Source organism: Panthera pardus, unplaced genomic scaffold (assembly GCF_024362965.1).
Source record: "Panthera pardus isolate Hobbes unplaced genomic scaffold, ASM2436296v1 HiC_scaffold_20, whole genome shotgun sequence".
NCBI classification, from domain to species: Eukaryota; Metazoa; Chordata; class Mammalia; order Carnivora; family Felidae; genus Panthera; species Panthera pardus.
This window is the reverse complement of record NW_026526766.1, coordinates 26,592,230-26,613,198: the sequence shown is the minus strand read 5'-3', so window position 1 is coordinate 26,613,198 and position 20,969 is coordinate 26,592,230. Positions and strand designations below refer to the sequence as shown.

The 20,969-nt window shown below is 38.2% G+C and overlaps 1 protein-coding gene and 1 pseudogene across 3 annotated transcripts in view; both read right to left on the bottom strand.

Moving 5' to 3' along the window:
• Window positions 1–20,969, bottom strand: part of NAA35 (N-alpha-acetyltransferase 35, NatC auxiliary subunit) — a 94,971-nt gene that overhangs the window by 30,686 nt on the left and 43,316 nt on the right. The gene's annotated exons all lie outside the window — the stretch shown is intronic.
• On the bottom strand, window positions 8,642–20,071 carry LOC128778571 (mitochondrial intermembrane space import and assembly protein 40-like; annotated as a pseudogene).

Genomic DNA, 20,969 nt, shown 5'->3' with positions numbered 1-20,969 from the left:
TTGGGATTCAGGGGCGCCTGGGTGGCTCAGTCAGTTAAGCATCTGACTTCGGCTCAGGTCATGATCTCGCAGTCTGTGAGTTTGAGCCCCACATCGGGCTCTTTGCTGACAGATCTGGAGACTGCTTCAGATTCTGTGTCTCCCTCTCTCTGCCCCTCTCCCACTCATGCTCTGTCTCTTTCTCTCAAAAATAAATAAATTAAAAAAAAAAAAAAGAATTTGGGTTTCAAAGTTCTCTTGCTGTACTACAAATAGGCTATAAACTAGGAAAAAAAATAGCTTCAGATGTTAATGAAAGATAAAATTAAGCTAAGCAAGCATCATTATTAAAATTAAAAGCAAGACTGATACTTAACCAAATTATAATAATGCTCTGTGACATACATAATTATTCCTGAGTATCAAGCAAATAAAGATGTTCCCCAGGGTTTCTGGCCTTCTTCCTCTCCTCCATACTTAAGTCCTCCCGGGTTGAAGGTATTTATTGTTATATAAATTTCAGTTTAACTAACATCTTCCAGGCTAAAATCGTTAGCCCACAATCTTTCTTCTGAGCTCCAAATCGGATTTCTAACTGTATAATGGACATTTCTACCTTGGTTCCCCACCTCATGTCAAAAGGCCCATGTCCAAAAACTGCCATGATCTTGCCCCAAACACTGCATCTCTTTATATTCCTTGTAGTCCCTTTCTCAGTAAAATGACCCACTGCCCTTACAATTGCTTAGGCCAGAAACCTCCTTGTCTGCTTTATTTAATCAGTGCGTAAGTCTTAAAGTAGTCTACATCCTAACATCCACTGACCATCCCCCCTCTTCACTCTTTTTTTTTTTAAGTTTACTTATTTATTTTGAGAGAGACAAAGACAGTGTGAGTGGGGGAGGGGCAGAGAGAGACAGAATCCCAAGCAGGCTCCATGCTGTCAGTGTGTGAGAAGTGAGGGAGATGATTCATTTTCAGAAATACCAAATACAAGCTGTGCTGTCTAGTTAACGGTAGGTTTACAGACTATTGGAAATATGTATGAACCCCCCTCCCCCAGCCCCCACCCCAACAGTAGAGTCCCAAACCCTTAGACATTTCACTTCTGGTTCTTCCCCTCTCCATTTTGTGGGCTTATTTTTGCTCATGAGCATGAGCCATAGAACAAAGGGAGGGGGGACTGAAAGTCTCTGCATCACCTCAGGGAATAAATTTGTTCTAATCAGACTACTTTTTGCCTTACATGGGCAAAGGCCATGTCTGAGTAAGTCTGTAGCCTCTGTAGTGCTCAGCCAATAAGGAACCAAGGGAGGGACTTACATGCTAGGAGATAAAATGTCTGCTGTGACTGCCCCAAGTGTGCCTGTCCATCAGACACCAGTTCTTGCAGGAACCTTGATTAAAGCCTCACTTCACTGTGCTCCCAGTCTCTGCATCCCTCCTTTATTGGATCAGTGGGCTTATTTCTCACAAGTGTGGTTCTGACACGGGATTTGAACTCAGGAAACCATGAGATCATAACCTAAGCTGAAGCCAAGAGTCGCCAAGACACTTGACTGAGCCAACCAGACGCCCCTCCCCACTCTTCACTTTTACTACCACTGTAAAAGCCTAACTCATTCCCCTACACTGAATGTTCCCTCATTAATTAATCCTATATGCTGCCACCTCAATTGTTTTATCTAAAATTACAACCTGATTTCATTCCCCTAATCCAAAAATTCTGTTGACTCCCTGTTATATACAGTACAAAGTGTCTGACAGGGCATTGGAAGGTACTTTACAATTTCCTGTCACTCCTGTAGGGAAAAAAAATCTGTATTCCAATGGAAAACTATGCATTGTCAGATCAATTCAAGGCAGCTATTTTACAAATCTACAAATGGTAGGTAACTGACAAGAGACATGCAAAGACTCACCTGACTTCCTCCCAACTCTACAGAAGAGTTCTGCCTCCAGTTATAATTTATTTCAACATTTTGATGCTTCATATAAATTTGAAAGTTTTAAAACTTTTCTATCTAGTTATTTCACTGAATGAATTTAATAAAATCCTAAACACATGTTCACTGTTGTATCTGTCGGACAGTCACAGTTCTTTTTACTTTTTTCTGAAAATCATCTTTTAACACACTCTATTCCCTAAGCACCATAAACTATAATCAAGCACAATGACTTGGAAGTATCATGCTCTTTATGGCTCTTTACTTAGACACTAACTATTCTTTCTGCCTATAAAGTCTACCCCTTATTCTTAGCCTGAGAGATCTGCGATAGCTTCAGTTCCCTCTCTTGCTAAGTCCTCCCCCAAGTATTGTGTACATAGGCTGCTAAGTGTAATCCATGTGGGATTACATCATTTCTCCCTGGCTCTTTTGAAAGCAATAACTGGCTTGTGTCCCAAACACCGAAATACCTGGCTCATTATAGGCAATGGATACATGCTTTCTGAATGACAAGATTTGCATACTCAAAATAAAATGAAAGACTGTTACCACTATAAAGAACAGTTGGAATTTCTCATTTACAACATTTCATTTAAAACCAAGGTAAATGTAGTAATGAGGATGCTGCAAGAAGCTTTGTTACCATACCAATACATTTTGGGATTTAATAATAAATGCACAGAATCTAAATACCTAATAAATAGTACATTAAATGGTACATTGTCCTTATTATCCTTATTTTCCCTGAAAGCATGCTAATTTTCATCTGAAATTATTACCCAGAAATATTCTTAAGGTTTATTTACTTTCATTACTATTTTTTTAAGTTTACTTATTTATTTTGAGAGACAGAGAACACATGTGAGTGCAAAGAGGGGAGGGGCAGAGACAGAATCTCAAGCAGGACCCACACTATCAGCCAAGAGCCTGACGTGGGGCTTGAACTCACGAACACTGAGATCATAACATGAGCCGAAATCAAGATGCTTAACTGACTGAGCCACCCAGGTGCCCCTATTTATTTACTTCTGAGACAGAAAGAGCATGCATGCAAGTGCATGAGCAGGGGAGAGGGACGGACGGACACACACACACACACACACACACACACACACACACACAGGGAGGGCAGGAGAGAATCCCAAGCAGGCTCTGTGCTCAGCATGGAGCCCCATGCACGGCTTGAGCCCACGACCATGAGATGGCGATGTGAGCTCAAATCAAGAGTTGGACACTTAACCAACTGAGCCACCCAGGTGCCCCAATATTCTTATTCTTAATACACATATTTTAAGGTTTTAAACCACATTTAGAAGATATAGCCACTCATGAAAATCTACACTACCATGAAAAGAAGGAAATATTAATGGGAAATGGATACCACATACAGTATATTTTTCATTACATTTTTATACAAATTTAAAAATGCAACATACAGCATCCCTGACCTCTACCCACTAGATGCTAGTAGAATCCCCACAATTGGGAAGACCAAAAATGGGTCCGGACATTGCCAAATGTCCTAGGAAGCCCCAGTTGAGAAACACGGGTCTAGACAAATACAATAAGCAAATTTAATTCAGTGTGGATAAGCTCAGGATGTAAGAAGAGCATCTAATCCATGGTAAAATTAGACGAAAGACTGACAAGAGTAAAATCTAAGGAAAGACTCAAATGATATTAGTAAAATATTAGTCAGAAAAAAGTATTCCAAGCATATCAAAAGCCTAGAAGGACAGAGAATATAGCTCCTGTTCTTTTTTCCATAAGGCACTGTAACTTTCCAAGTTGTAATTTCTCCAATCTCAGGGAGTAAAAATATATGCATCTGAACAGAAAGGGGACAAAGTCCCTATGCATAAAGCTAGAAGTTACCTGTATGCTTCTCTCCATTTTCCACATATATTTAAACTCTTCTCCCCACCCCCCATTTCTCTGGACCTAGTCCTCGTTAATGGTTAAAATGATTCCTAGTAACTATTTTTATGTCTCAGCTGTTGCCGAATCTCATGCATAAGAACTCTGTGACTGTCCTGTAGACATGGTAACCCATCTGAACAGAGAAGAACAGAAGTGCTGAGGTAGAAAAGACTGAAGAAGCTGCTCAGAACAGAGAGCAGTTGAGCAGGAGAGGGGCTAAGAGTAAGGTGGGAGTTTGCACCTGGTTTCATGTCAACCTAACCTGTGAAGTGTTACAAGAAGTTTTACCACATCCAAACCTCTCCTGGAATAAAATGCTCTAACATTTTCTCACTATACGTCATGTATCTTCTCTACCACAATTTACCTCACACTGTCTTCTGTTAAAATAACCTGAAGAGCCTTTACTAAATGAGTCTGAAAAAAAGGTAATTCACATTACTTTCCACCCAGTGTGGGCTATGCTTAATCAAGTTTTCCTGAATTGAACTGGACAAACCAAACAAGATACTTCTAGTCTCTTTTCTGATGTTCCAAGTCTGCAGATGTACAAAAAATTATCTTGGTTTTCCAGTTAAAATATTTCATACATAAAATGCTTCCTAGTACAAGAATGCCAAATAAGAGGATTTTCCCCTCCCACTAGGACTCTTTTAAAAACAAAGTAATAAAGTCTAATTGCTACTTTCAAAACATACAGCACACTGGATTAGAGTGTTTTAGATTACTAAAATTCTTGTTTGATAACCGGTCATTATCAATAGCAGAAAAGTACTACAAATAGTACAAGGTTCTTAGGTCAAAGATTTATAGTAACAATATACTTTAACAAATTAAGTTATCCTAAAATTAATTAGATGCCATAATTAAAGATCCAGAAATATATTAGTCAAGAGATAGAGATAATATATCATTTTTCAGACATCTCTCCCCAAGTTACATAGACAGTGTAGACTTCCTGAAACAAGCTTTGGATGCTCTGAAGTTGGAAGGAATTCTAGAAAACAATGCAGAAGCTGCTAAGGATTTGTTAAGTGATGCTGCACTTCTTGGCTACATGATTTCCTTTTATAAAACGATTAACATTATGTTATGTGAAACAAGGCAGACGAAAAGGACAAATCTTGCATGACCCCACTTACATACAACAAAAAGCAAGTCTCCAGAGCAGAAATAAATGGAGACCCCATTCCCATAACAGAAAATATCAATGAAATTGCTAGCTGGTTTTTTAAAAGATACACAAAACCAAGAAACATTTAACTATACAATCTTTATCTTTTTATTGGAGATTTTAGTCCATTTACATTTAAAGTAACTACTGACAGTTACAGACTTACCATTTGTTATTTTGTTAATTGTGTTCTATTTTGTAATTCCTATGTTCCTTTTTTTCCTTGTTCTCTCCCATTGGTATTTGGTGATTTTCTATAATGATATGCTCTGATTTCCTTTCTCTTTACACTTTGTATTTCTACTATAGGTTTTTGCTTTGTGGTCACCACAAGGTTTGCAAAAAACATATCTGTAACAGTCTATTTTAAGTTGATAATAACTTCAAACACATAACAAAACTTCCGCCCCCATTTCGTTTTTGATGTCACAATCAGCATCTTTTCACAATGTGTATCCAATTAAATTACTGTAGGTACAGATATTTTTTAATGCTTTTAACCTTCATACTACAGTTACAAGTGATTTACTCATCACCATTGCAGAGCTGGAGTATTCTGAATATAACTACGTATTTACTTTTACCAGTGAGTATTATACTTTTATTTACCTTTTTTTCCCTCTCAGTTGATAATTTCATTTTATGTCTGTTTTAAAAGAATTAATGATATTTTTCTTTAGCCCTGGTTGCTTAAATGCAACTGTGGCCATATTTAAGGGATCTCTAAAAGGTTATCCGGGTTTTATTGATTTATGTGGTCCCAATAATAAACTCAAAAGTTTATGACAAATAGAGGTTCTGATGACCTGTGTTTAAGTACTTTAGGTGCAGTTATACTGAAAGTCGAATTTGTTTGAAATCCTTAAAAGGTTCCTCTGAATTTTCAAATGGTGCTTGTTATAGCTAACATTGTTACACGCATGCATTGAATACCTGTTATCCAAGCATATATGTTCTACTTTTTTACCACTGCTTTTTATACTTTCTTTTCCTTTTTTAAAATTTTTAATTATTTTTTTAATTTACATCCAAGTTAGTTAACATATAGTGCAACAATGATTTCAGAAGTAGATTCCTTAATGCCCCTTACCCATTTAGCCCCTCCCCCTACCCACAACCCCTCCAGTAACCCTGTTTGTTCTCTGTATTTAAGAGTCTCTTACACTTTGTCCCCCTCCCTGTTTTTATATTATTTTTGCCTTCCTTCCCTTATGTTCATCTGTTTTGTATCTTAAAGTCCACATGAGTGAAGTCATAGGATATTTGTCTTTCTCTAATTTCACTTAGCATAATATCCTCTAGTTCCATCCATGCAGTTGCAAATGGCAAGATTTAATTGTTTTGATTGCCTAGTAATACTCCATTGTGTGTGTGTGTGTGTGTGTGTGTGTGTGTGTATCACATCTTCTTTATCCATTCATCCATTGATGGACATTTGGGCTCTTTCCATACTTTGGCTATTGTTGATAGTGCTGCTATAAACATCGGGGTGCAGTACCCCTTTGAACAGCATACCTGTTTTTGGTGTCTTCCTCAATTTCTTTCATAAGCTTTCTATAGTTTTCAGTGTATAGATTTTTCAACTCTTTGGTTAGATTTATTCTTAGGTATTTATTGCTTCTGGTGCAATTGTAAATGGGATCGATTCCTTGATTTCTCTTTCCGTTGCTTCATTGTTGTTGTATAAAAATGCAACCAATTTCTGTGCACTGATTTTATATCCTGCCACTTTGCTGAATTCATGGATCAGTTGTAGCAGTTTTTTGGTGGAATCTTTTGGGTTTTCCACATAGAGTATCACGTCATCTGCAAAGAGTGAAAGTCTGACCTCCTCCTGGCCAATTTGGATGCCTTTTATTTCTTTGTGTTGTCTGATTGCTGAAGCTAAGGTTAAGACTTCCAATTGTACGTTAAGTAACAGTGGTGAGAGTGGACATCCCTGTCTTCTTCCTGACCTTAGGGAGAAAGCTCTCAGTTCTTCCTCATTGAGGATGATATTAACGTTGGGTCTTTCATACATGGGTTTTATGATCTCGACATATGATCCTTCTATCCCTACTTTCTAAAGGGTTTTTATCAAGAAAGGATGCTGTATTTTGTTGAATGCTTTCTCTGCATGTATTGAGAGGATCATGTGGTTCTTGTCCTTTCTTTTATTGATGTGATAAATCACACTGATTGTTTTGCAGATATTAAACCAGCCCTGCATCCCAGCTATAAATCCCACTTGGTCATGGTGAATAATTTTTTTAATGTATTGCTGGATCCAGTTGGCTAGTATCTTGCTGAGGATTTTTGCACCCATGTTCATCAGGGAGATTGTTCTACAGTTCTCCTTTTTAGTGGGGTCTTTGTCTGGTTTTGGAATCAAGGTAATGCTGGCTTCGAGCAGGAAAATACTCTTTTCCTGCTACTAACTGGCATTCTTTCCTTTCACCTTGAAAGATTCCTTTAAACATTTCTTGTGAGGTGGGTCTGGTGATGATGAACTCTCTCAGCTTCTGCTTATCTGGAAAACTCTATCTCTTCTTCAATACTGAATGGTAACTTTGCTGGGTAAAGTATAATCGGTTGGCAGTTTTATTGTCCATCACTTTGAATATATGATCCTTCTCCCTTTTGGCCTGCAAGGTTTCTGCTGAAAAATCTGCTGAGTCTTATGGGGCAGGGGGCTAAGAGGGGTTCCCTTTTACATAACAAGTTGCTTTTCTTTGGCTGCTTTCAATAGTCTATACTTGTCTTTTAACTTTTTTTTTTTTAATTCAACACCGAAAATTTTAATGGACTCAAACTGGCTTACCAGTATCTTCAAGGAGAAATTTCAATGAACTTTTCATATTTATATTTCCTTGTATCAAAAACATTTTTAGTTCACACATTCAATACCAGGTCAAAGTCTTATTTTCCTTTTAAGTGACTAAATTCACACCGTTTCTTCTCTTGGCTGCTACTTTGGTAACAATTAGGTCCCCACCTCTCAAGAACACTGCATTGAACAGGCTGACACAGAGCCAGTGTGAACACAGGCCCCAAACCAGGGCTTGCAGAAGAACAACAGCAAAACCAGCCTTTCTCTTCACTTAGAAAGGGACTGTGAATCAGAGGGTCCACAGTTCCAATTTCCAAACATGGAAAACCTGGAGCTCAAAGTGAAAATGGAAACCAAAATGCATCAGAAATGAACTACAGTACCTCCTCACATACTCAAGGTCAAGATGGTTCATGAGAAATACGTATCTGATCATTTGGCCTTTTACTGGGAATGGCCCCACTCCAGCATTTTTAAAGGAAGATGGTTTTGTTTCTATTTCATTTCCCACAGGGATATAAAATCTACAAGGGAATATAATCAATCAGAATAAATCAGCTCACTCACAAGATACTCCCAGATAACAATTTCTAGTTGCTGAGCATAATCAGGACATTATTTCAAAGAGGCAAAATTCAGGATAATCTGAAAATTCCAAAGTGACAGCTACATTTGCCAGTAGGTTTATGGGAGACACATACATTTTTTCCAGTGTGTATGTCAAAGAACCAAGACCCCTGATCATCAAAATAAGTTATTTTGAACATTACAGTGCACAGAACAACAGAGGGAAAAACACGTTCTGAGGGAAAAACACGTTCTGGGAGAATGACCAAAAGGCATCTTCCAAAAGATTCATATCACTCTGGAGAAGGAATGGAGCCCAGTGCCTTATGGCCTTCATTAGCTTGACCCTTCCTCTTCTTTGATTACAGCAGCCTCAGTGGAAGCAGTCTCTTCTAAACGTTCTGCTGGCTTCTTCTCCTCCTACTGCTCGTCCTCCTGGGGATAGAGGTCGGGGTATTTCTGCATGTCCCGGAACTGGTCTACACAGTCTGACCTCTTGACATCCTCTGTGCCATAGTGGAGGCAGGAAAAGGCTGACTTGAACTGTTCCCCACAGGGGCCACTGGCCATTTCCCCAAGGCATGGGCAGTTCCAGTTAACGTTTCCATCTAGCAGGATCAATCCGTGCTCCTCATATGGATCGTTGGGGTCATGAGCCACCAGCTCTGCATTGCTTGGGGTTTCATGGTCTTCTTTGGTCACAAATATGATTCGATCCTTCCCTTCCTGCTGGCAGTAGGCCATGGCTGCAGCCCCGGCACTCAGACCCCGCGGAGATAGCGGCGGCAGAGGCCTAGGCGGCAGCAGGCTCCCGCTGTGACCTCTCCTCAGGCTGGGCGGGAGCCTTGAGGCCCACGCAGATACGGACCCGCCTCCTCCAGGCCTGCCCGCCACGTGCCTATACTTGTCTTTAACTTTTGACAATTTAATCATAATATGTCTTGGTGTGGGTCTCTGGATTTATCTTTCTTGGTCTTCCTAGCCCTCCTAGATCTGGATGTCTCTTTCTTTCCCCAGTTTAAGAAAGTTTTCAGCTTTTTCTGTAAGCTTTCTGCTCCTTTCTCTCTCCTCCTTCTGGGACTACTATAATGCATATGTTGGTTTGTTTTGATGGTGGTGTCCCATAAATCCCCTCAGTTTTTTTTTTCTTTTTTTCCTCCTCTGTAGGAATTCCTCTGTAGGAATTCCACTGCCCCATCAAGTTTGCTGATCTCTTCTTCCACTTGATCTAGTCTGCTTTAAAACCCTCTACTTAATTTTTCAGTTCAGTTATTATATTCTTCAGCTCTGTGATTTCTGTTTGGTCCTTTATATATTTTCTATGTCCTGTAGAAATTCTCACTTTAGTCATACATTGCTTCCTGACCTTGGAGAGAATCTTCATGACTTATTTTGAACTCTCAGGTAAATCATCTATCTCTGCTTCATTAATTTGTTTCTGAATATTTCTCTTGTTCTTTTGTTTAGAACATATTCCTTTGTTTCTTCATTTTCTTTGACTGGTTTCTGAGTATTAGACAAAATGCTACCTTTCCTAGTCTTGACAGAGTAGTATCATGTAGATAAACTCTGCAGATCAGCCAAGCCCAAGCTCCTAGCTGTCCCTCAAACTTTGGACTATCCAAGCCTCTTCCTCTGTTCTTAGCAGCTACCAGTAGTTGAGGGTGTCTAAGCCTTTCCTACCTGTTTTAATGTAGGTATTTTCTCATCTGTCTGACGTGTAGGACTTACTCAGCTAGTTTTTGGATCTCATTCAGAAAGAAGTGTTCCATGTGCAGTTGTGCATTTAGTAGTGTGTCCATGGGAGGAAGGGACCTTCCTATGTCACCATCTTGATCAGCTCCCACCCCTAGTTCATTTTAGTGGACAATGGTCTTGGGAAGCAAGAACTGGATGTTAGGCATTTTCACTTTTAGGGTGTCACTGTTCCCAGGTTCTCTAGATCACAGAGCCAGAAAATGTATGTACATAAGGATATACATACATCTGTGTTTACATATACACATATACGTATCCATACACATACACACTTACATCTACATTTCTATATCAATCTATATATTAAAAACCAGGAATTGGGGTGTCTGAGTGGCTCAGTCAGTTGAGCGTCCAATTCTTGATTTCAGCTCAGGTCATGATCCCAGGGTCGTGGGATCAGCGTGAAGCCTAGTTAAGACTCTCTCTCTCAGCTCTTCCCCTCTCCCCCACTTGCACTCTCTAAAATAAACAAAACCATGAATTTATTCCCATATCTTTAATTTCAGTGCAACACTACAGAGTTCAATCTACTTTCCTCCCTTTCTAGAAATTAGCATAACTCAACTCCCCAACTGAGAAATGGGGCATACCATGATTCTCAATACATTTTTATATCTGATCAATTTCACTATACATAGTTTATCTTTGTATTAGTTTCCAAGGCTGTTGTAACAAATTACCACAAAGTGGGTGAAAACATTTATTCTCTCAGTTCTGAAAGCCAGAAATTTAATATCAGTTTCATGGGCTGAAATCAAGGTGTCGGCAGGGCAGCACTCCATCCAAAGGCTCTAAGAGCAAGTCTGTTCCTTGCTTTTTCCAGCTTCTGTGGCTATTAGAATTCCTTGGTCTACAGCTGCTCACATCAATCTCTACCTCTATCTTTACATCACTTTTTTTTTTTAATTTTTTTCATGTTTATTTGTGTGTGTGTGTGTGTGTGTGTGTGTGTGTGTGTGAGAGAGAGAGAGAGAGAGAGAGACAGAGAGAGAGAGAGAGAGAGAGAGAGAGACAAAGTGCAAGTGGGGGATGTGCAGAGAGAGAAGGACACAAAGAATCCAAAGCTGGCTCCAGGCTCCGAGTTGTCAGCACAGAGCCTGATGCAGAGCTTGAACTCTTGGACCGCGAGATCATGACCTGAGCCAAAGTCAGACACCTAACCGACTGAGCCACCCAGGCGCCCCAATCGTCTTCTCCTTTTGTGTGTGTGTCCAATCTCCCTCTGCCTCTCTTTTAAGAAAGACACCTAGGCAGTATTTAGGGCCCAACCAGATAATCTAAGGACAAGTGCAAGATAATCAAAACATCTTTACTTAATCACAAATAAGGTCGTGAGAATTAGGACTCTGATGCTTAGGGCTATCACTTAGCCCATTACAATCTCCTATCAATGACACTCACCTCCCCTACACAGATGTGCTCCCATCTTACTTAGGTTCTGACATGCCAAACCATCACAATACCCACACTGTTTGGGCTCTTGTACATCAAGCCAGGTCATTCTTCCACAGAGATGATTCCTTACCCCATTTAAGCTCTGAAACTCCATGCCAGGCCACTTCTATGTACAGATACCCTTCTTAAGCCTGCTTCAGCTACAACTCCCTTCACAGAGCCATCTTTCATTCTGACACCCTCTTCTTTCTGCTTAGGCTCTGATATTCAATGCCGGGCTATCCTCCTGTATAGATGCTCTTTTCACTCTGCTTCTGATCTGACAGCCTATACTTCTGTTGCACAGAAACCGCTTCTTCAACATGCATAGGCTCTGAGACCCCACACCAGGCCAGCTCCGTACACAGATGCCCTTCTTCCCTTGCATGGTCTCCAACAACCAGGCACCTAGCTGCCTCTGTGAATCTGCCTCAGGTTCTAACACTCCAGGCCAGGCTACACTCACATGCCCTCCTCACCCTGTCTGGGCTCCCACATTCCTTTTAGGCTATAAAATCCTGCACCAGGCTGCTTCCCACCCCTCCCCCTTACCCCCACTCTCCTTACCCTATTTAGGCTTTTGACACACTGAACCAAATTGTTCCCATGTAGTCACCCTCCTGATGTTGCCTAGGCTCTGACATCTCAAGGTCAGTTGCCCTATGTGCAGATACCCTTTCTCACCTCATTCGAGAAACAGTGAATCTAACCAGGCAGCCCATTCATGTTGTCTTCTCTCAAGCCACTTTACCTCCAAAATCTTGTTCTAGGACCACCTCTTTATGCCTGCTTCACTCCACTACCATTCTGACACAGACATATCCTCACCCCACACAGGCTTTGATGGCCCTGAGGAATGTCCTGCTATGATCGCATCCTTCCTAACCACATGGTTGCAACACAAGGTTCCCTTTGCTGACACCATCCTAATCCTGGGTCAGCCTCCAACATCCTGCTCCAGTACCAAGTCCCTGCTTGCTCAGGCCAACTTCAAGACTTCAGGACTGAATTTTTTTGAGAGCAGAAGGAAAAAACAGCAAGAAACCATTCTTGGTTTTGTTCCCATGTCACAGGAAATATATGCTATCCTTTGCACTGCTTTTAATTTTTTCTTTCACTACCATTTACTTTGGCATATTTTCTTTCTGATAATTGAGAAGTTTTCTTAAATTTAATAACTAAGTTTCTGAATATCTCTAACGTTCTATATCTTCAGACAGGTATCTATTAAACTCCTCACCCATGAAAATCAATGATTTTCACCTCCCTTTACCCACCAAAATAGAATTATCTCCATCACAGTTACCTTTATATATTTAAATCTAACTATATTTCTGTGGTCGATTTGTTGACTGTTAACTAGTGTCTTTGGACAAAAACAATATAAAAAGAAAAGAAAAATTCTTCTTTCCTCCTTTACCTCTTGACTTTTAAGTGATTACTTTTATACTGTCAAGGTTCATGGCACTTTAGTTATATTTAGTAAAACCAATTTCCTACAATGAAATGGATTTACTACTTACTGCTCATCCTTTATGCCACAGCTTTTCCATTTATGCCTTAGTAAGTTGAATTTCATTCCTTATTCCAATCTTTTTCCCCCAGGAAAGTCAGAGAAAAAATATTTCCAGAGTCCTTGCAAGTTTTAATAATATTTGAGTGGCACTTAAGAGATATGACATTCTTAGATCACATTTCTTTAACCAAGAACTTTTAGATTCTGTTCTACTTTCTGTGTTGAATGCTGATGTGAAGGACTCTGAAGTCAGGCTGCACACTTAACTGTTGCTTTATATCTGAAGTAATTAATACTCATCAATGTTGCCTAGGACATTATGTCATTATACAGGCTTCCAATTAAGCCTGTAAATTTAATTGTATTTGCTTCTTTCTAGAAATGTTTAAGATTTTCTTTCCTGTTCCATAATTTGGTTACTCTCTTAAGGGACATCAATTATGAATATATTGAATCTTCTATGGCTATTTTTATTCACTTTCCTTTTGCTTAGTTATTTCCTCAGTCCTGATCTCCATGTCCTTTGCAGCTTTTCAGCAATGGGTAGCATACTTTTTACTATTTTTTTTTTTTTAAAGTTTATTTATTTGAAAGAGACAGCATGAACCAGCAGGGGAGGGGCACAGAGACAGAGAGGGAGAGAGACAGAATCCCAAGCAGGTTCTGTGCCCTTACTGCAGAGCCTGATGTAAGGCTTGACCTCATGAACCAGGAGATCATGACCTGAGCTGAAATCCAGAGTTGGACACTTAACTGACTGAGCCACCCAGGCAGTCCAATTTTTACTGTTTTCACTTTCAGGACTTTTCTCCTTCTTAGCTGGACTCTGCCTGCTCACTTGTACTATGTTATTATTTTTTACTTTATTTCTAGTATTCCTGCTTTGCAGTCTTGTTTTATAGTTAATTTTTTAATAAACTCTTTGAAGTTGTACAGAAAAATGTCTCTGGTCTGTGTTTTTCATCTGCCTTTTGTGTTTCTTTGTTCATTAAATTTCTGGAATATTTGTGTATAAATATCATGCAATTGCTTTTTTAATATCACATCACTGAATGAATGCTTCTTGAGGCAATTATTTGGCTGAGATGTTAAGAATAGTACTCTAGACTAACAGGAAGCCTCACTGACCTGCAGTTAAGCCCCATATGATGTGCCTATGTAAGCATGCAAAGGAAATTATCTATCTCCTTTATTGAACAAAAATTACCAGTTGTTAGCTTGCTAATTAGCATCCTCTTCATCTTGCAGGAATAACATCTTCAGTGCATTTGCATGGCCCTACTTCCTTTGTATCCCCAGGATATTAATCAGACAGGTACCCACAGCCAACTTAATACCCAACTCTTACATTATTCCAAAAGCGTCCCTGGTTTTGTCTTTCAGATTACACCAACTACTTTGGAAAACATGTGCTTTGCTGGTCCACTTATGTTTACACCAAGAAATCTTGGAATCCATTCTTAATGTTCTCCCTCATCTGGGTTCTATTGCTAATGTGTTTGGCAGCCCTTCACTTTTTTTTTTTAAGCCCTTCTATTTTTATTTGTATTATAAGGGTTTCCTATTTTTTAAGAAGTTGGGAGGATTCTGTTTCTCATGTTCTTTATAGTTTTCAGGTGGTTGTGTAGAGAAGCTGCAGACATCTTTAACATCCAAAACCAGAAGTCTTCTGGATTATACACAAACACCCACATGGGTGGGACTGTGTGTGCATGGATTTTTTTATTAACAAGAAAAATGTTTTAATTAAGAGTAATATAAATGTTGAAACATTATGGTATATAACTGGAACTAATGTTATAGATCAGCTGTATCTCAACTGAAAAAAAAGTAAACAACTCAAGTTTCTCGCACAAGTACATCACAGCACAGGCCTAACGGGTTGTGATTTTAAAAAAAGTCAGCTCCCATCTCTCTTGTACACTGCCAGCTGGTAAATAAAATCAACAAGACTAAGGAAGCAAAGTTTCTGTTTCAGCACCAAGCTCAGTCCTCAGGAGGTTAGAGGTGCCATATTATGAAATGAAGCCATCTCTTCCATTTCCTCTTAGGTATTTTTTTTTGGAATTTACTCCCATATCACCAAATAACAGGCTTATAATGCTACTCCATGTTTTTTCAGTTTTACACATTATCTCTGACTTACTCCTTCATCTTCAAGAAGTCGGATATATGTATGTATACTATAAACATGTATAAATTATATACATATACACACTGCCGCCCCCTCATCTCTAATATGGTTAAATCACAATTTTATCATGATCAATATTCAGGCATGTACACCATTATGTAAATGATATTCATATCTAGGCCACAGAAAACTTTGCAAACATGGAAATAACTAACTTTTAGGCTTATTTTGCAGTTAATCATTGTCTTACTTTATGTTTGCCTTCTTTCTACATAGTTAACATTTCAACCCCAAATCGTTTGCCAATTGTCTAAAACTCTTACTACATTAAACACAACAGCTATTGTATTAATTTCACTGGTGACGAAAGGTTTTATATTTGAGACATCGCCCCTAGAGCCTTGTGACTGTCTCCAAGCTAAACTTTTTCACCATGTATACATTGTTGAGTTACTATCTGGTGATCTCACTGCATAATTACCCTCAGGATTTTCTTGATTATTCTCTTATGCTGGATTCTCATATTCCCAAAATTCCATGTTTTCCCATTTCTTGATTTACTCCAGTTATGTTCTTAAATTCCAGTAAAATTAACATACAGTATTAAGTTTCAGACGCACTATATAGTGTTCTGCAATTTTATATGTTACTCAGTGCTTATCACGGTAATTGTATTCTTAATCTCCTCACCTATTTAACCCATGCTCCCTCCCCGACCTCCCCTCCGGTATCTACAGGTTTGTTCTCTATATTTAAGAGTCTGATTTTTGTTCATCTTTTCCTTTGTTGTTTTGTTTCTTAATTTCCATATATGAGTGAAATATGGTATATCTGCCTATCCTGACTGACTTCACTTAACCATTATACCCTCTAGATCCATCCATGTTGTTGCAAATGGCAAGGATCATTCTTTTTTACAGGTAGTATTCTATTGTTTGTGTGTGTGTATCATATCTTCTTTATTCACCTATTAATGGACATGTTTGTCCATAGTTTGACTATTATAAATAATGCTACAATAAACACAGGGGTACATATACCTTTTTGAAATAGTGTTTTCCTTTTCTTTAGGTAAGTACACAGTAGTGAAGTTACTAGATTATATGATAATTCTATTTTTAATTTCTTGAGGAACTCCACAGTGCTTTCCACACTGGCCGTACTGGTTCACATTCCTACCAATAGTGCACAGAGGTTCATTTTTTTTCTATATCCTTGCCAACACCGTTGTGTCTTGTGTTCATTTTAGCCATTCTCACAGGTATGAGGTGATACCTCATTGTAGTTTTGATTTGTGTTTCCCTGATGATGAGTGATGTTGAGCATCTTTTCAAGTGTCTATTAGTCATCTGTATGCCTTCTTTGGAGAAATGTCTGTTCCTGACTTCTGCCTGCTTTAAAATTGGATTTGAGTTTTTTCATGTTGAGGTGTAGTTTTTAATATATTTTGAATACTAGTTCCTTATCAGGTATGTCATTTGTAAATATCTTCTCCCATTCAGAAAGTTGTTTTGTTTCCCTTGCTGGGTAGAATCTTTTAGTTTTAGTGTAGTTCCAATAGTTTATTTTTGCTTTTGTTTCCCTTGCCTCAGGGGACCTATCTAAAAAAATGGTGATAATGGCTGATGTCAGAGAAATTACTGCCTCAACTCTCAAGGATTTTTACGGTTTATTTTGTATGTATGATGTAACAAAGTGGCCCAGATTAATTCTTTTACGTGTAGCTGTCCACTTTTTCCAACACTATTTGTTGAAGAGACTTGTCTTTTTCCCATTGCATAGTCTTGTCTCCTTTGTCAAATGAGTTTATTTTTGAGCTCTCTATTGTTTCATTGATCTATGTGACTATATTTGTGCCAGTACGATACTGCTTTGATTACTACAGCTTTGTAGCATAGCTTGAAATCTGGGATTCACATACTTCCAGGTCTGTTCTTTTTCAAGACTGCTTTGGCTATTCAGGGTCTTTTATAGTTCCAACCAAATTTTAGGATGACCGGTTCTAGTTCTGTGAAAAATGCTGTTGGTATTTTCACAGGGATTATGTTAAATGTGTAGATTCCTTTGGGTATTGTGGACATTTTAACAATATTTGTTCTCCTAACCCATGAGCATAGAGTATCTGTTTTTGCCATCTTCAATTTCTTTCATCAACATTTTATATAGTTTTCAGAGTCTATCACCTCCTTGGTTAAGTTTATCCCTAGGTATTATTTTTGATGCAATTGTAAATGGGACAGTTTTCTTCTCTTTCTGCTACTTTATTAGTGTACAGAAATGCAACAGATGTCTGTTTATTGATTTTGTACTCTGCAACCTTACTGAATTCATTTATCACTTCTACTAGTTTTTCTTGTGGCATCTTTAGGGTTTTCATGTACATACAGTATCATATCATCTGCAAATAAGCCTTACTTCTTCCGTATCAATTTGCTCGCCTTTTATTTTTTCTTTGACTGCTTGCGGCTATGACTTTCAGTACTATGTTGAGTAAAAGTAGTGAGAGTAGACAGCATTGTCTTGTTTTTGACCCTAGGGGAAAAACTTATTCAGCACTGAGTATGTTGGCTGTGCATTTTTCATATATGACCTTTATTATATTCAGATATACCTACTTTTTTGGTTTTGTTTTTAATCATGAATGGATGTTGTACTTTGTTAAATGCTTTTTCTGCATCTATTGAAATTATCCCAGTTTTTAACCTTTTTCATTGATGTGATGCATCATGTTGATTGATTTGCAAATGTACTGAACCATCCTTGCATCCCAGGAATAAATTCCACTTGATCATGTTGAATAATTTCTTTAATGTATTGTTGAATGTGGTTTGCTAGTATTTTGCTGAGAATTTCTGCACCTATATTCATCAATAATATTGTCCTATAGTTCTCTTTTTTTGTAGTTTCTTTATCTGGTTTTGTATAAGGGTAATGCTGACCTTATAAAATGAATTTAGTTTTCCTTCTTCTATTTTAGAATAGTTTGAGAAGAAGTATTAACTCTTCTTTAAATATCTGGTAGAACTCACTTGTGAAGCCATCTGGTCCTGGACTTTTGTTTGTTGGGAGCTTTTTGATTTTTGATTCAATTTCATTCCTGGTAATTGGTCTGTTCAAATTTTCTAATTCTTCCTGCTTCAGTTTTGGTAGTTTATGTTTCTAGGAATGTATCCATTTCTTCCAGATTGTCTCAATCTGTTGACATATGATTTTATATAACATTTTCCTATAATCTTTTGTATTTCTGTGGTGTTGGTTGTTATTTGACCTCTTTCATTTTTTGAGTCCTTTCTCTCTCTCTCTCTCTCCTTTTTGGGGAGTCTGGCTAATGGTTTATCAGTTTTGTTGATCTTTTCAAAGACCCAGCTCCTGGTTTAATTAATCTATCATTTTTTTTAAGTTCCTATTTCATTCATTTCTGCTCTAATCTTTATCATTTCCTTTCTTTCTTTTGGGGTTTTGTTCTTTTTCTATTTTTGAAATGTATTTATTGATTCTGAGAGGGGACAAAGGGGCAGAGAGAGAGAATTCCAAGTAGGCTCCACACTCTCAGCACAGAGCCAGACGTGGGCTTGATCTCACAAACCATGAGATCATGACCTGAGCCTAGATCAAGACTTGGATGCTTAACTGACTGAGCCACCCAGGCAACCTTGTTCTTTTTCTAGCTCCTTTAGGTGTAAGGTTAGGTTGTTTGAAATTTTTCTTGCTTTTTCTCTCCTGTATCTCTATCAACTTCCTTCTTAGAACAGCTTTTGCTGTACCCCAAAGATTCTGAGCCACTGTTTTCATTTTCATTTGTCTCCATTTATTTTTTCATTTCCTCTTTGATTTCTTGGTTGACCCATTCACTGTTCAGTAGTATGTTATTAACCTCCATGTATCTGTGTTCTTTCCAGATTTTTTTGTGGTCGATTTCTAGTTTCCATCATGGTTGGAAAAGATTCATGCTATGACTTTAATCTTTCTGAATTTGTTGAGACTTGTTTTGTGGCCTAACATGTGATCTATTCAGGAGAATGTTCCATGTGCACCTGAAAAGAATGTGCATTCTACTGATTTAGGGTACAGTGTTCCCAATGTATTAGATCCATCTGGTCCAATGTGTCACTCAAACCCACTGTTTCTTTGTTGATTTTGTTTGGATGTTCTATCCATTGAGGTAAGTAGGGTGTTAAAATCCCCTACTATCATTGTATTACTATCAGTTATTTCCTTTATGTTTGTTAATAACTGCTCCATGTATTTGGGTGCTTCCATTTGGGGTGCATACATATTTACAATTGTCGTATCTTCTTGTTGATTGCCTTTATGATTATGTAGTATCCTTTATCTCATTACAGTCTTTGTTATGAAATCTATTTTGTCCAATTTAAGTATTACTATACCTGGCTTTCTTTTCACTTCCATTTGCATGATATATGCTTTTCCATCCCTTCACTTTCAGTTTGCATGTGTTTTTAGGTCTGAAATGAGTCTCTTGTAGGCAGCATATAGATGAATCTTGCTTTTTAATCCATTCCACCACCCTATGTCTTTTGATTGGTGCATTTAGTCCATTTACATTCAAAGTAACTATTAACAGTTATGTACTTATTATTTTATGGTCGGATTTGTAGTTCTTCTCTTGCTTTCTTCTCTCATGGTCTGTTGGCTTTCTTAAGTGAAGCTTCCCTTCCTCTATTATTTCTTGAAATAGCATGATATACTTGGATTTCTTTCTCTTTATTTTTTGTATATCTATTACCAGTTTTTAATTTGTGGTTACTATTATGTTTTTATAACAAGTTACCCATACAGCAATCTATATTAATTTGATGGTCAGTTGAGTGTGAACCCATTCTAATATATATATATATTTATTCAGTTTATTTATTTTGAGAGAGAGGGAGAGAGAGAGAGAGAGCGCGCACGCGCGCGTGAGCAGGGGAGGGGCAGAGAGAGAGAGAAGATCCAAAGCAGGCCCCACATTGTCAGTACAGAGCCAGATGTGGGGCTCAAACTCACAAACTGTGAGATCATGACCTGAGCTAAAACCAAGAGTCAGACGCCCAAGTGACTGAGTCACCCAGGTGCCCCAAGTTTGAACCCATTCTAAAAGCACTAAATTTTTACTCTTCTCTCCCCCATGTTTTAGGTGTACAGTGTCATACTTTCCATCCTTTTGTGAATCCCTTGACTGATGTCTAACTGTACTTACTTTACAACTTTTGTGCTTCCTACTTTTCTTAATCCTGTTTATGGTCTTTCCTTTCCACTCAGAGTACCCTTTAACATTTCTTATTAAAAAAAAAAAAAAAGTAACATTTCTTATAGAGCTGGCTTAGTGGTGAAGAATTCCTTCAACTTTCGTCTGGGAAACTCTTAGCTCTCCTATTCTGAATGACAGCCTCGCTAGATAGACTTGGTTGCAGGTTTTTTTCTGTTGTCACTTTGAATATATTATGCTACTCCCTCTGAGCTGCAAAGTTTCTGCTGAAAAATCAGCTGATAGCCTTATCAGGTTTCTCTTGTATAGAACTGTTTTTTCGTCTGGCTGCTTTTAAAATCCTCTTTATCCCTAGTTTTTGCCATTTTAATTACTGTGTATCTTAGTATTGACCTCCTTGGGTTGATTTTGTTGGGGATTCTCTGTACTTCCCGGATCTGGATTTGTTTTCTTCCCTAGATTCAAGAAGTTTTCCACTATTATTCCCTCAAGTAAATTTTCTGCCCTCTTTTCTCCTTCT